The sequence below is a fragment of the Apteryx mantelli genome, chromosome 22, assembly GCF_036417845.1.
Source record: "Apteryx mantelli isolate bAptMan1 chromosome 22, bAptMan1.hap1, whole genome shotgun sequence".
NCBI lineage: Eukaryota > Metazoa > Chordata > Aves > Apterygiformes > Apterygidae > Apteryx > Apteryx mantelli.
This window is the reverse complement of record NC_089999.1, coordinates 712,795-727,030: the sequence shown is the minus strand read 5'-3', so window position 1 is coordinate 727,030 and position 14,236 is coordinate 712,795.

The window sequence follows — 14,236 nt, the reverse complement described above, 5'->3', positions numbered from 1 at the left end:
GTGATGTCACTTGTGGCTGAGTGCCTGATAGGCCAGTGCTGGTCCTGTGGCTGCAGTTTGTGGTTGTGATGTCACTTGTGGCTGAGTGCCTGATAGGCCAGTGCTGGTCCTGTGTGTGCAGTTTGTGGTTGTGATGTCACTTGTGGCTCAGTGCCTGATAGGCCAGTGCTGGTGGTGTGGCTGCATTTTGTGTTTGTGATGTCACTTGTGGCTCAGTGCCTGATAGGCCAGTGCTGGTCACATGGCTGCAGTTTGTGTTTGTGATGTCACTTGTGTCTCAGTGCCTGATAGGCCAGTGCTGGTCCTGTGGCTGCATTTTGTGGTTGTGATGTCACTTGTGGCTGAGTGCCTGATAGGCCAGTGCTGGTCCTGTGGCTGCAGTTTGTGGTTGTGATGTCACTTGTGGCTGAGTGGCTGATAGGCCAGTGCTGGTGATGTGGGTGCAGTTTGTGTTTGTGATGTCACTTGTGGCTGAGTGCCTGATAGGCCAGTGTTTGTCCTGTGGGTGCAGTTTGTGATTGTGATGTCACTTGTGGCTCAGTGCCTGATAGGCCAGTGCTGGTGATGTGGGTGCAGTTTGTGTTTGTGAGGCCACTTGTGGCTCAGTGCCTGATAGGCCAGTGCTGGTGATGTGGGTGCAGTTTGTGTTTGTGATGTCACTTGTGGCTGAGTGCCTGATAGGCCAGTGCTGGTCCTGTGGGTGGAGTTTGTGTTTGTGATGTCACTTGTGGCTCAGTTCCTGATAGGCCAGAGCTGGTGATGTGGCTGCAGTTTGTGTTTGTGAGGTCACTTGTGGCTCAGTGCCTGATAGGCCAGTGCTGGTGATGTGGCTGCAGTTTGTGTTTGTGATGTCACTTGTGGCTCAGTGCCTGATAGGCCGGTGCTGGTCCTGTGCCTGCAGTTTGTAGTTATGAGGTCACTTGTGGCTGAGTGCCTGATAGGCCAGTGCTGGTGATGTGGGTGGAGTTTGTGTTTGTGATGTCACTTGTGGCTCAGTGCCTGATAGGCCAGTGCTGGTCCTGTGGGTGGAGTTTGTGTTTGTGATGTCACTTGTGGCTCAGTGCCTGATAGGCCAGTGCTGGTGATGTGGCTGCAGTTTGTGTTTGTGATGTCACTTGTGGCTGAGTGCCTGATAGGCCAGTGCTGGTGATGTGGGTGCAGTTTGTGTTTGTGATGTCACTTGTGTCTCAGTGCCTGATAGGCCAGTGCTGGTCACATGGCTGCAGTTTGTGGTTGTGATGTCACTTGTGGCTGAGTGCCTGATAGGCCAGTGTTTGTCCTGTGTGTGCAGTTTGTGGTTGTGATGTCACTTGTGGCTGAGTGCCTGATAGGCCAGTGTTTGTCCTGTGGGTGCAGTTTGTGGTTGTGATGTGACTTGTGGCTGAGTGCCTGATAGGCCAGTGCTGGTCACATGGCTGTAGTTTTTAGTTATGAGGTCACTTGTGGCTCAGTGCCTGATAGGCCAGTGCTGGTCATGTGGCTGCAGTTTGTAGTTATGAGGTCACTTGTGGCTCAGTGCCTGATAGGCCAGAGCTGGTGATGTGGGTGCAGTTTGTGTTTGTGATGTCACTTGTGGCTCAGTGCCTGATAGGCCGGTGCTGGTCCTGTGCCTGCAGTTTGTAGTTATGAGGTCACTTGTGGCTCAGTGCCTGATAGGCCAGTGCTGGTGATGTGGCTGCAGTTTGTGGTTGTGATGTCACTTGAGGCTCAGTGCCTGATAGGCCAGTGCTGGTGATGTGGCTGCAGTTTGTGGTTGTGATGTCACTTGTGGCTGAGTGCCTGATAGGCCAGTGCTGGTGATGTGGGTGGAGTTTGTGTTTGTGATGTCACTTGAGGCTCAGTGCCTGATAGGCCAGTGCTGGTGATGTGGCTGCAGTTTGTGTTTGTGATGTCCCTTGTGGCTCAGTGCCTGATAGGCCAGTGCTGGTCACATGTTTCCAGTTTGTGTTTGTGATGTCACTTGTGGCTCAGTGCCTGATAGGCCAGTGCTGGTGATGTGGGTGCAGTTTGTGTTTGTGATGTCACTTGTGGCTCAGTGCCTGATAGGCCAGTGCTGGTCACATGGCTGCAGTTTTTAGTTATGAGGTCGCTTGTGGCTGAGTGCCTGATAGGCCAGTGCTGGTGATGTAACTGCACTTTGTGGTTGTGATGTCACTTGTGGCTCAGTGCCTGATAGGCCAGTGCTGGTCACGTGGCTGCAGTTTGTGTTTGTGATGTCACTTGTTGCTGAGTGCCTGATAGGCCAGTGCTGTTCCTGTGACTGCAGTTTGTGGTTGTGAAGTCACTTGTGGCTGAGTGCCTGATAGGCCAGTGCTGGTGACATGGCTGCAGTTTGTGTTTGTGCTGTCACTTGTGCCTGAGTGCCTGATAGGCCAGTGCTGGTGATGTGGCTGCAGTTTGTGTTTGTGATGTCACTTGTGGCTCAGTGCCTGATAGGCCAGTGCTGGTCACATGGCTGCAGTTTTTAGTTATAAGGTCACTTGTGGCTGAGTGCCTGATAGGCCAGTGCTGGTCCTGTGGGTGGAGTTTGTGTTTGTGATGTCACTTGTGGCTGAGTGCCTGATAGGCCAGTGCTGGTCCTGTGGCTGCAGTTTGTGGTTGTGATGTCACTTGTGGCTGAGTGCCTGATAGGCCAGTGCTGGTCCTGTGTGTGCAGTTTGTGGTTGTGATGTCACTTGTGGCTCAGTGCCTGATAGGCCAGTGCTGGTGGTGTGGCTGCATTTTGTGTTTGTGATGTCACTTGTGGCTCAGTGCCTGATAGGCCAGTGCTGGTCACATGGCTGCAGTTTGTGTTTGTGATGTCACTTGTGTCTCAGTGCCTGATAGGCCAGTGCTGGTCCTGTGGCTGCATTTTGTGGTTGTGATGTCACTTGTGGCTGAGTGCCTGATAGGCCAGTGCTGGTCCTGTGGCTGCAGTTTGTGGTTGTGATGTCACTTGTGGCTGAGTGGCTGATAGGCCAGTGCTGGTGATGTGGGTGCAGTTTGTGTTTGTGATGTCACTTGTGGCTGAGTGCCTGATAGGCCAGTGTTTGTCCTGTGGGTGCAGTTTGTGATTGTGATGTCACTTGTGGCTCAGTGCCTGATAGGACAGTGCTGGTGATGTGGGTGCAGTTTGTGTTTGTGAGGCCACTTGTGGCTCAGTGCCTGATAGGCCAGTGCTGGTGATGTGGGTGCAGTTTGTGTTTGTGATGTCACTTGTGGCTGAGTGCCTGATAGGCCAGTGCTGGTCCTGTGGGTGGAGTTTGTGTTTGTGATGTCACTTGTGGCTCAGTTCCTGATAGGCCAGTGCTGGTGATGTGGCTGCAGTTTGTGTTTGTGAGGTCACTTGTGGCTCAGTGCCTGATAGGCCAGTGCTGGTGATGTGGCTGCAGTTTGTGTTTGTGATGTCACTTGTGGCTCAGTGCCTGATAGGCCGGTGCTGGTCCTGTGCCTGCAGTTTGTAGTTATGAGGTCACTTGTGGCTGAGTGCCTGATAGGCCAGTGCTGGTGATGTGGGTGGAGTTTGTGTTTGTGATGTCACTTGTGGCTCAGTGCCTGATAGGCCAGTGCTGGTCCTGTGGGTGGAGTTTGTGTTTGTGATGTCACTTGTGGCTGAGTGCCTGATAGGCCAGTGTTTGTCCTGTGTGTGCAGTTTGTGGTTGTGATGTCACTTGTGGCTCAGTGCCTGATAGGCCAGTGTTTGTCCTGTGGGTGCAGTTTGTGGTTGTGATGTGACTTGTGGCTCAGTGCCTGATAGGCCAGTGCTGGTCACATGGCTGTAGTTTTTAGTTATGAGGTCACTTGTGGCTCAGTGCCTGATAGGCCAGTGCTGGTCATGTGGCTGCAGTTTGTAGTTATGAGGTCACTTGTGGCTCAGTGCCTGATAGGCCAGAGCTGGTGATGTGGGTGCAGTTTGTGTTTGTGATGTCACTTGTGGCTCAGTGCCTGATAGGCCGGTGCTGGTCCTGTGCCTGCAGTTTGTAGTTATGAGGTCGCTTGTGGCTCAGTGCCTGATAGGCCAGTGCTGGTGATGTGGGTGGAGTTTGTGGTTGTGATGTCACTTGTGGCTCAGTGCCTGATAGCCAGTGTTTGTCCTGTGGGTGCAGTTTGTGGTTGTGATGTCACTTGTGGCTCAGTGCCTGATAGGCCAGTGTTTGTCCTGTGGGTGCAGTTTGTGGTTGTGATGTCACTTGTGGCTGAGTGCCTGATAGGCCAGTGCTGGTCACATGGCTGTAGTTTTTAGTTATGAGGTCACTTGTGGCTGAGTGCCTGATAGGCCAGTGCTGGTCATGTGGCTGCAGTTTGTAGTTATGAGGTCACTTGTGGCTGAGTGCCTGATAGGCCAGAGCTGGTGATGTGGGTGGAGTTTGTGGTTGTGATGTCACTTGTTGCTCAGTGCCTGATAGGCCAGTGCTGGTGATGTGGCTGCAGTTTGTGTTTGTGATGTCACTTGAGGCTCAGTGCCTGATAGGCCAGTGCTGGTCCTGTGGGTGGAGTTTGTGTTTGTGATGTCACTTGTGGCTGAGTGGCTGATAGGCCAGTGCTGGTGATGCGGCTGCAGTTTGTGGTTGTGATGTCACTTGTGGCTGAGTGCCTGATAGGCCAGTGCTGGTGATGTGGGTGCAGTTTGTGGTTGTGATGTCACTTGTGGCTGAGTGCCTGATAGGCCAGTGCTGGTGATGTGGCTGCAGTTTGTGTTTGTGATGTCACTTGTGGCTCAGTGCCTGATAGGCCAGTGCTGGTCACATGGCTGCATTTTTGGTTGTGATGTCACTTGTGGCTCAGTGCCTGACAGGCCTTTGCTGGTCCTGTGGGTGCAGTTTGTGTTTGTGATGTCACTTGTGGCTCAGTGCCTGATAGGCCAGTGCTGGTGACATGGCTGCATTTTTGGTTGTGATGTCAATTGTGGCTCAGTGCCTGATAGGCCAGTGCTGGTGATGCGGCTGCAGTTTGTGTTTGTGATGTCACTTGTGGCTGAGTGCCTGGTAGGCCAGTGCTGGTGATGTGGGTGCAGTTTGTGTTTGTGATGTCACTTGTGGCTCAGTGCCTGATAGGCCAGTGCTGGTGATGTGGGTGCAGTTTGTGGTTGTGATGTCACTTGTGGCTGAGTGCCTGATAGGCCAGTGCTGGTCCTGTGGCTGCATTTTGTTTTTGTAATGTCACTTGTGGCTGAGTGCCTGATAGGCCAGTGCTCGTCACATGGCTGCATTTTTGGTTGTGATGTCACTTGTGGCTCAGTGCCTGATAGGCCAGTGCTGGTGACGTGGGTGCAGTTTGTGTTTGTGATGTCACTTGTGGCTGAGTGCCTGATAGGCCAGTGCTGGTCCTGTGCGTGGAGTTTGTGGTTGTGATGTCACTTGTGGCTGAGTGCCTGATAGGCCAGTGCTGGTCCTGTGGGTGCAGTTTGTGTTTGTGATGTCACTTGTGGCTCAGTGCCTGATAGGCCAGTGTTTGTCCTGTGGGTGCAGTTTGTGATTGTGATGTCACTTGTGGCTCAGTGCCTGATAGGCCAGTGCTGGTGATGTGGCTGCAGTTTGTGTTTGTGAGGCCACTTGTGGCTCAGTGCCTGATAGGCCGGTGCTGGTCCTGTGCCTGCAGTTTGTAGTTATGAGGTCACTTGTGGCTGAGTGCCTGATAGGCCAGTGCTGGTGATGTGGGTGGAGTTTGTGGTTGTGATGTCACTTGTGGCTCAGTGCCTGATAGGCCAGTGCTGGTCCTGTGGGTGGAGTTTGTGTTTGTGATGTCACTTGTGGCTCAGTGCCTGATAGGCCAGTGCTGGTGATGTGGCTGCAGTTTGTGTTTGTGATGTCACTTGTGGCTGAGTGCCTGATAGGCCAGTGCTGGTGATGTGGGTGGAGTTTGTGGTTGTGATGTCACTTGTGGCTGAGTGCCTGATAGGCCAGTGCTGGTGATGTGGGTGCATTTTGTGTTTGTGATGTCACTTGTGTCTCAGTGCCTGATAGGCCAGTGCTGGTCACATGGCTGCATTTTGTGTTTGTGATGTCACTTGTGGCTGAGTGCCTGATAGGCCAGTGTTTGTCCTGTGTGTGCAGTTTGTGGTTGTGATGTCACTTGTGGCTCAGTGCCTGATAGGCCAGTGTTTGACCTGTGGGTGCAGTTTGTGGTTGTGATGTGACTTGTGGCTGAGTGCCTGATAGGCCAGTGCTGGTCACATGGCTGTAGTTTTTAGTTATGAGGTCACTTGTGGCTCAGTGCCTGATAGGCCAGTGCTGGTCATGTGGCTGCAGTTTGTAGTTATGAGGTCACTTGTGGCTCAGTGCCTGATAGGCCAGAGCTGGTGATGTGGCTGCAGTTTGTGTTTGTGATGTCACTTGTGGCTCAGTGCCTGATAGGCCGGTGCTGGTCCTGTGCCTGCAGTTTGTAGTTATGAGGTCACTTGTGGCTGAGTGCCTGATAGGCCAGTGCTGGTGATGTGGGTGGAGTTTGTGGTTGTGATGTCACTTGTGGCTCAGTGCCTGATAGGCCAGTGCTGGTCCTGTGGGTGGAGTTTATATTTGTGATGTCACTTGTGGCTGAGTGCCTGATAGGCCAGTGCTGGTGATGTGGGTGGAGTTTGTGTTTGTGATGTCACTTGTGGCTGAGTGCCTGATAGGCCAGTGCTGGTGATGTGGCTGCAGTTTGTGGTTGTGTTGTCACTTGTGGCTGAGTGCCTGATAGGCCAGTGTTTGTCCTGTGGGTGCAGTTTGTGGTTGTGATGTCACTTGTGGCTGAGTGCCTGATAGGCCAGTGTTTGTCCTGTGTGTGCAGTTTGTGGTTGTGATGTCACTTGTGGCTCAGTGCCTGATAGGCCAGTGCTGGTCACATGGCTGTAGTTTTTAGTTATGAGGTCACTTGTGGCTCAGTGCCTGATAGGCCAGTGCTGGTCATGTGGCTGCAGTTTGTAGTTATGAGGTCACTTGTGGCTCAGTGCCTGATAGGCCAGTGTTTGTCCTGTGTGTGCAGTTTGTGTTTGTGATGTCACTTGTGGCTCAGTGCCTGATAGGCCAGTGCTGGTGATGTGGCTGCAGTTTGTGGTTGTGATGTCACTTGTGGCTGAGTGCCTGATAGGCCAGAGCTGGTGATGTGGGTGGAGCTTGTGTTTGTGATGTCACTTGTGGCTCAGTGCCTGATAGGCCAGTGCTGGTCACATGGCTGCATTTTGTGGTTGTGATGTCACTTGTGGCTCAGTGCCTGATAGGCCAGTGCTGGTGATGTGGCTGCAGTTTGTGTTTGTGATGTCACTTGAGGCTCAGTGCGTGATAGGCCAGTGCTGGTCCTGTGGGTGAAGTTTGTGTTTGTGATGTCACTTGTGGCTGAGTGCCTGATAGGCCAGTGCTGGTGATGTGGCTGCAGTTTGTGTTTGTGATGTCACTTGTGGCTCAGTGCCTGATAGGCCAGTGCTGGTCACATGGCTGCAGTTTTTAGTTATGATGTCACTTGTGGCTCAGTGCCTGATAGGCCAGTGCTGGTGACGTGGCTGCAGTATGTGGTTGTGATGTCACTTGTGGCTGAGTGCCTGATAGGCCAGTGCTGGTGATGTGGGTGGAGTTTATATTTGTGATGTCACTTGTGGCTGAGTGCCTGATAGGCCAGTGCTGGTGACGTGGGTGCAGTTTGTGTTTGTGATGTCACTTGTGGCTGAGTGCCTGATAGGCCAGTGCTGGTGATGTGGGTGGAGTTTGTGTTTGTGATGTCACTTGTGGCTCAGTGCCTGATAGGCCAGTACTGGTCACGTGGGTGCAGTTTGTGGTAGTGATGTCACTTGTGGCTGAGTGCCTGATAGGCCAGTGCTGGTGATGTGGGTGGAGTTTGTGGTTGTGATGTCACTTGTGGCTCAGTGCCTGACAGGGCAGTGCTGGTCCTGTGGCTGCATTTTGTGTTTGTAATGTCACTTGTGGCTGAGTGCCTGATAGGCCAGTGCTGGTCACATGGCTGCAATTTTTAGTTATGAGGTCGCTTGTGGCTCAGTGCCTGATAGGCCAGTGCTGGTGATGTGGGTGCAGTTTGTGTTTCTGAAGTCACTTGTGGCTCAGTGCCTGATAGGCCAGTACTAGTCCTGTGGGTGGAGTTTGTGTTTGTGATGTCACTTGTGGCTCAGTGCCTGATAGGGCAGTGCTGGTGATGTGGGTGCAGTTTGTGTTTGTGATGTCACTTGTGGCTGAGTGCCTGATAGGCCAGTGCTGGTGATGTGGCTGCAGTTTGTGTTTGTGATGTCACTTGTGGCTGAGTGCCTGATAGGCCAGTGCTGGTGATGTGGCTGCAGTTTGTGGTTGTGATGTCACTTGTGGCTGAGTGCCTGATAGGACAGTGCTGGTGATGTGGCTGCAGTTTGTGGTTGTGTTGTCACTTGTGGCTCAGTGCCTGATAGGCCAGTGCTGGTCACATGGCTGCAGTTTGTGGTTGTGATTTCAGTTGTGGCTGAGTGCCTGATAGGCCAGTGCTGGTCACATGGCTGCAGTTTGTGTTTGTGATGTCACTTGTGGCTGAGTGCCAGATAGGCCAGTGCTGGAGCTGTGGCTGCAGTTTGTGTTTGTGATGTCACTTGTGGCTGAGTGCCTGATAGGCCAGTGCTGGTCCTGTGGCTGCAGTTTGTGTTTGTGATGTCACTTGTGGCTGAGTGCCAGATAGGCCAGTGCTGGAGCTGTGGCTGCAGTTTGTGTTTGTGATGTCACTTGTGGCTGAGTGCCTGATAGGCCAGTGCTGGTCCTGTGGCTGCAGTTTGTGTTTGTGATGTCACTTGTGGCTGAGTGCCTGATAGGCCAGTGTTTGTCCTGTGTGTGCAGTTTGTGTTTGTGATGTCACTTGTGGCTCAGTGCCTGATAGGCCAGTGTTTGTCCTGTGGGTGCAGTTTGTGGTTGTGATGTCACTTGTGGCTGAGTGCCTGATAGGCCAGTGCTGGTCACATGGCTGTAGTTTTTAGTTATGAGGTCACTTGTGGCTCAGTGCCTGATAGGCCAGTGCTGGTCCTGTGGCTGCAGTTTGTAGTTATGAGGTCACTTGTGGCTCAGTGCCTGATAGGCCAGAGCTGATGATGTGGGTGGAGTTTGTGGTTGTGATGTCACTTGTGGCTGAGTGCCTGATAGGCCAGTGCTGGTGATGTGGCTGCAGTTTGTGTTTGTGATGTCACTTGAGGCTCAGTGCGTGATAGGCCAGTGCTGGTCCTGTGGGTGGAGTTTGTGTTTGTGATGTCACTTGTGGCTCAGTGCCTGGTAGGCCAGTGCTGGTGATGTGGGTGCAGTTTGTGGTAGTGATGTCACTTGTGGCTCAGTGCCTGATAGGCCAGTGCTGGTCACATGGCTGCAGTTTTTAGTTATGATGTCACTTCTGGCTCAGTGCCTGATAGGCCAGTGCTGGTGACGTGGCTGCAGTATGTGGTTGTGATGTCACTTGTGGCTCAGTGCCTGATAGGCCAGTGCTGGTGATGTGGGTGGAGTTTATATTTGTGATGTCACTTGTGGCTGAGTGCCTGATAGGCCAGTGCTGGTGACGTGGGTGCAGTTTGTGTTTGTGATGTCACTTGTGGCTCAGTGCCTGATAGGCCAGTGCTGGTGATGTGGCTGCAGTTTCTGGTTGTGAGGTCACTTGTGGCTCAGTGCCTGATAGGCCAGTACTGGTGATGTGGGTGGAGTTTGTGTTTGTGATGTCACTTGCAGCTCAGTGCCTGATAGGCCAGTGCTGGTCCTGTGGGTGCAGTTTGTGTTTGTGATGTCACTTGTGGCTGAGTGCCTGATAGGCCAGTGTTTGTCCTGTGTGTGCAGTTTGTGTTTGTGATGTCACTTGTGGCTCAGTGCCTGATAGGCCAGTGCTGGTCACATGGCTGTAGTTTTTAGTTATGAGGTCACTTGTGGCTCAGTGCCTGATAGGCCAGTGCTGGTCATGTGGCTGCAGTTTGTAGTTATGAGGTCACTTGTGGCTCAGTGCCTGATAGGCCAGTGTTTGTCCTGTGTGTGCAGTTTGTGTTTGTGATGTCACTTGTGGCTCAGTGCCTGATAGGCCAGTGCTGGTGCTGTGGCTGCAGTTTGTGGTTGTGATGTCACTTGTGGCTGAGTGCCTGATAGGCCAGAGCTGGTGATGTGGGTGGAGCTTGTGTTTGTGATGTCACTTGTGGCTCAGTGCCTGATAGGCCAGTGCTGGTCACATGGCTGCATTTTGTGGTTGTGATGTCACTTGTGGCTCAGTGCCTGATAGGCCAGTGCTGGTCACATGGCTGCATTTTGTGGTTGTGATGTCACTTGAGGCTCAGTGCGTGATAGGCCAGTGCTGGTCCTGTGGGTGAAGTTTGTGTTTGTGATGTCACTTGTGGCTGAGTGCCTGATAGGCCAGTGCTGGTGATGTGGCTGCAGTTTGTGTTTGTGATGTCACTTGTGGCTCAGTGCCTGATAGGCCAGTGCTGGTCACATGGCTGCAGTTTTTAGTTATGATGTCACTTGTGGCTCAGTGCCTGATAGGCCAGTGCTGGTGACGTGGCTGCAGTATGTGGTTGTGATGTCACTTGTGGCTGAGTGCCTGATAGGCCAGTGCTGGTGATGTGGGTGGAGTTTATATTTGTGATGTCACTTGTGGCTGAGTGCCTGATAGGCCAGTGCTGGTGACGTGGGTGCAGTTTGTGTTTGTGATGTCACTTGTGGCTGAGTGCCTGATAGGCCAGTGCTGGTGATGTGGGTGGAGTTTGTGTTTGTGATGTCACTTGTGGCTCAGTGCCTAATAGGCCAGTACTGGTCACGTGGGTGCAGTTTGTGGTAGTGATGTCACTTGTGGCTGAGTGCCTGATAGGCCAGTGCTGGTGATGTGGGTGGAGTTTGTGGTTGTGATGTCACTTGTGGCTCAGTGCCTGACAGGGCAGTGCTGGTCCTGTGGCTGCATTTTGTGTTTGTAATGTCACTTGTGGCTGAGTGCCTGATAGGCCAGTGCTGGTCACATGGCTGCAATTTTTAGTTATGAGGTCGCTTGTGGCTCAGTGCCTGATAGGCCAGTGCTGGTGATGTGGGTGCAGTTTGTGTTTCTGAAGTCACTTGTGGCTCAGTGCCTGATAGGCCAGTACTAGTCCTGTGGGTGGAGTTTGTGTTTGTGATGTCACTTGTGGCTCAGTGCCTGATAGGGCAGTGCTGGTCACATGGCTGCAGTTTTTAGTTATGATGTCACTTCTGGCTCAGTGCCTGATAGGCCAGTGCTGGTGATGTGGCTGCAGTTTGTGTTTGTGATGTCACTTGTGGCTGAGTGCCTGATAGGCCAGTGCTGGTGATGTGGGTGCAGTTTGTGTTTGTGATGTCACTTGTGGCTGAGTGCCTGATAGGCCAGTGCTGGTGCTGTGGCTGCAGTTTGTGGTTGTGATGTCACTTGTGGCTGAGTGCCTGATAGGCCAGTGCTGGTGATGTGGCTGCAGTTTGTGTTTGTGATGTCACTTGTGGCTGAGTGCCTGATAGGACAGTGCTGGTGATGTGGCTGCAGTTTGTGGTTGTGTTGTCACTTGTGGCTCAGTGCCTGATAGGCCAGTGCTGGTCACATGGCTGCAGTTTGTGGTTGTGATTTCAGTTGTGGCTGAGTGCCTGATAGGCCAGTGCTGGTCACATGGCTGCAGTTTGTGTTTGTGATGTCACTTGTGGCTGAGTGCCAGATAGGCCAGTGCTGGAGCTGTGGCTGCAGTTTGTGTTTGTGATGTCACTTGTGGCTGAGTGCCTGATAGGCCAGTGCTGGTCCTGTGGCTGCAGTTTGTGTTTGTGATGTCACTTGTGGCTGAGTGCCAGATAGGCCAGTGCTGGAGCTGTGGCTGCAGTTTGTGTTTGTGATGTCACTTGTGGCTGAGTGCCTGATAGGCCAGTGCTGGTCCTGTGGCTGCAGTTTGTGTTTGTGATGTCACTTGTGGCTGAGTGCCTGATAGGCCAGTGTTTGTCCTGTGTGTGCAGTTTGTGTTTGTGATGTCACTTGTGGCTCAGTGCCTGATAGGCCAGTGTTTGTCCTGTGGGTGCAGTTTGTGGTTGTGATGTCACTTGTGGCTGAGTGCCTGATAGGCCAGTGCTGGTCACATGGCTGTAGTTTTTAGTTATGAGGTCACTTGTGGCTCAGTGCCTGATAGGCCAGTGCTGGTCCTGTGGCTGCAGTTTGTAGTTATGAGGTCACTTGTGGCTCAGTGCCTGATAGGCCAGAGCTGATGATGTGGGTGGAGTTTGTGGTTGTGATGTCACTTGTGGCTGAGTGCCTGATAGGCCAGTGCTGGTGATGTGGCTGCAGTTTGTGTTTGTGATGTCACTTGAGGCTCAGTGCGTGATAGGCCAGTGCTGGTCCTGTGGGTGGAGTTTGTGTTTGTGATGTCACTTGTGGCTCAGTGCCTGGTAGGCCAGTGCTGGTGATGTGGGTGCAGTTTGTGGTAGTGATGTCACTTGTGGCTCAGTGCCTGATAGGCCAGTGCTGGTCACATGGCTGCAGTTTTTAGTTATGATGTCACTTCTGGCTCAGTGCCTGATAGGCCAGTGCTGGTGACGTGGCTGCAGTATGTGGTTGTGATGTCACTTGTGGCTCAGTGCCTGATAGGCCAGTGCTGGTGATGTGGGTGGAGTTTATATTTGTGATGTCACTTGTGGCTGAGTGCCTGATAGGCCAGTGCTGGTGACGTGGGTGCAGTTTGTGTTTGTGATGTCACTTGTGGCTCAGTGCCTGATAGGCCAGTGCTGGTGATGTGGCTGCAGTTTCTGGTTGTGAGGTCACTTGTGGCTGAGTGCCTGATAGGCCAGTACTGGTGATGTGGGTGGAGTTTGTGTTTGTGATGTCACTTGCAGCTCAGTGCCTGATAGGCCAGTGCTGGTCCTGTGGGTGGAGTTTGTGGTTGTGATGTCACTTGTGGCTGAGTGCCTGATAGGCCAGTGTTTGTCCTGTGTGTGCAGTTTGTGTTTGTGATGTCACTTGTGGCTCAGTGCCTGATAGGCCAGTGCTGGTCACATGGCTGTAGTTTTTAGTTATGAGGTCACTTGTGGCTCAGTGCCTGATAGGCCAGTGCTGGTCATGTGGCTGCAGTTTGTAGTTATGAGGTCACTTGTGGCTCAGTGCCTGATAGGCCAGTGTTTGTCCTCTGTGTGCAGTTTGTGTTTGTGATGTCACTTGTGGCTCAGTGCCTGATAGGCCAGTGCTGGTGCTGTGGCTGCAGTTTGTGGTTGTGATGTCACTTGTGGCTGAGTGCCTGATAGGCCAGAGCTGGTGATGTGGGTGGAGCTTGTGTTTGTGATGTCACTTGTGGCTCAGTGCCTGATAGGCCAGTGCTGGTCACATGGCTGCATTTTGTGGTTGTGATGTCACTTGTGGCTCAGTGCCTGATAGGCCAGTGCTGGTGATGTGGCTGCAGTTTGTGTTTGTGATGTCACTTGAGGCTCAGTGCGTGATAGGCCAGTGCTGGTCCTGTGGGTGAAGTTTGTGTTTGTGATGTCACTTGTGGCTGAGTGCCTGATAGGCCAGTGCTGGTGATGTGGCTGCAGTTTGTGTTTGTGATGTCACTTGTGGCTCAGTGCCTGATAGGCCAGTGCTGGTCACATGGCTGCAGTTTTTAGTTATGATGTCACTTGTGGCTCAGTGCCTGATAGGCCAGTGCTGGTGACGTGGCTGCAGTATGTGGTTGTGATGTCACTTGTGGCTGAGTGCCTGATAGGCCAGTGCTGGTGATGTGGGTGGAGTTTATATTTGTGATGTCACTTGTGGCTGAGTGCCTGATAGGCCAGTGCTGGTGATGTGGCTGCAGTTTGTGTTTGTGATGTCACTTGAGGCTCAGTGCGTGATAGGCCAGTGCTGGTCCTGTGGGTGGAGTTTGTGTTTGTGATGTCACTTGTGGCTCAGTGCCTGGTAGGCCAGTGCTGGTGATGTGGGTGCAGTTTGTGGTAGTGATGTCACTTGTGGCTCAGTGCCTGATAGGCCAGTGCTGGTCACATGGCTGCAGTTTTTAGTTATGATGTCACTTCTGGCTCAGTGCCTGATAGGCCAGTGCTGGTGACGTGGCTGCAGTATGTGGTTGTGATGTCACTTGTGGCTCAGTGCCTGATAGGCCAGTGCTGGTGATGTGGGTGGAGTTTATATTTGTGATGTCACTTGTGGCTGAGTGCCTGATAGGCCAGTGCTGGTGACGTGGGTGCAGTTTGTGTTTGTGATGTCACTTGTGGCTCAGTGCCTGATAGGCCAGTGCTGGTGATGTGGCTGCAGTTTCTGGTTGTGAGGTCACTTGTGGCTCAGTGCCTGATAGGCCAGTACTGGTGATGTGGGTGGAGTTTGTGTTTGTGAT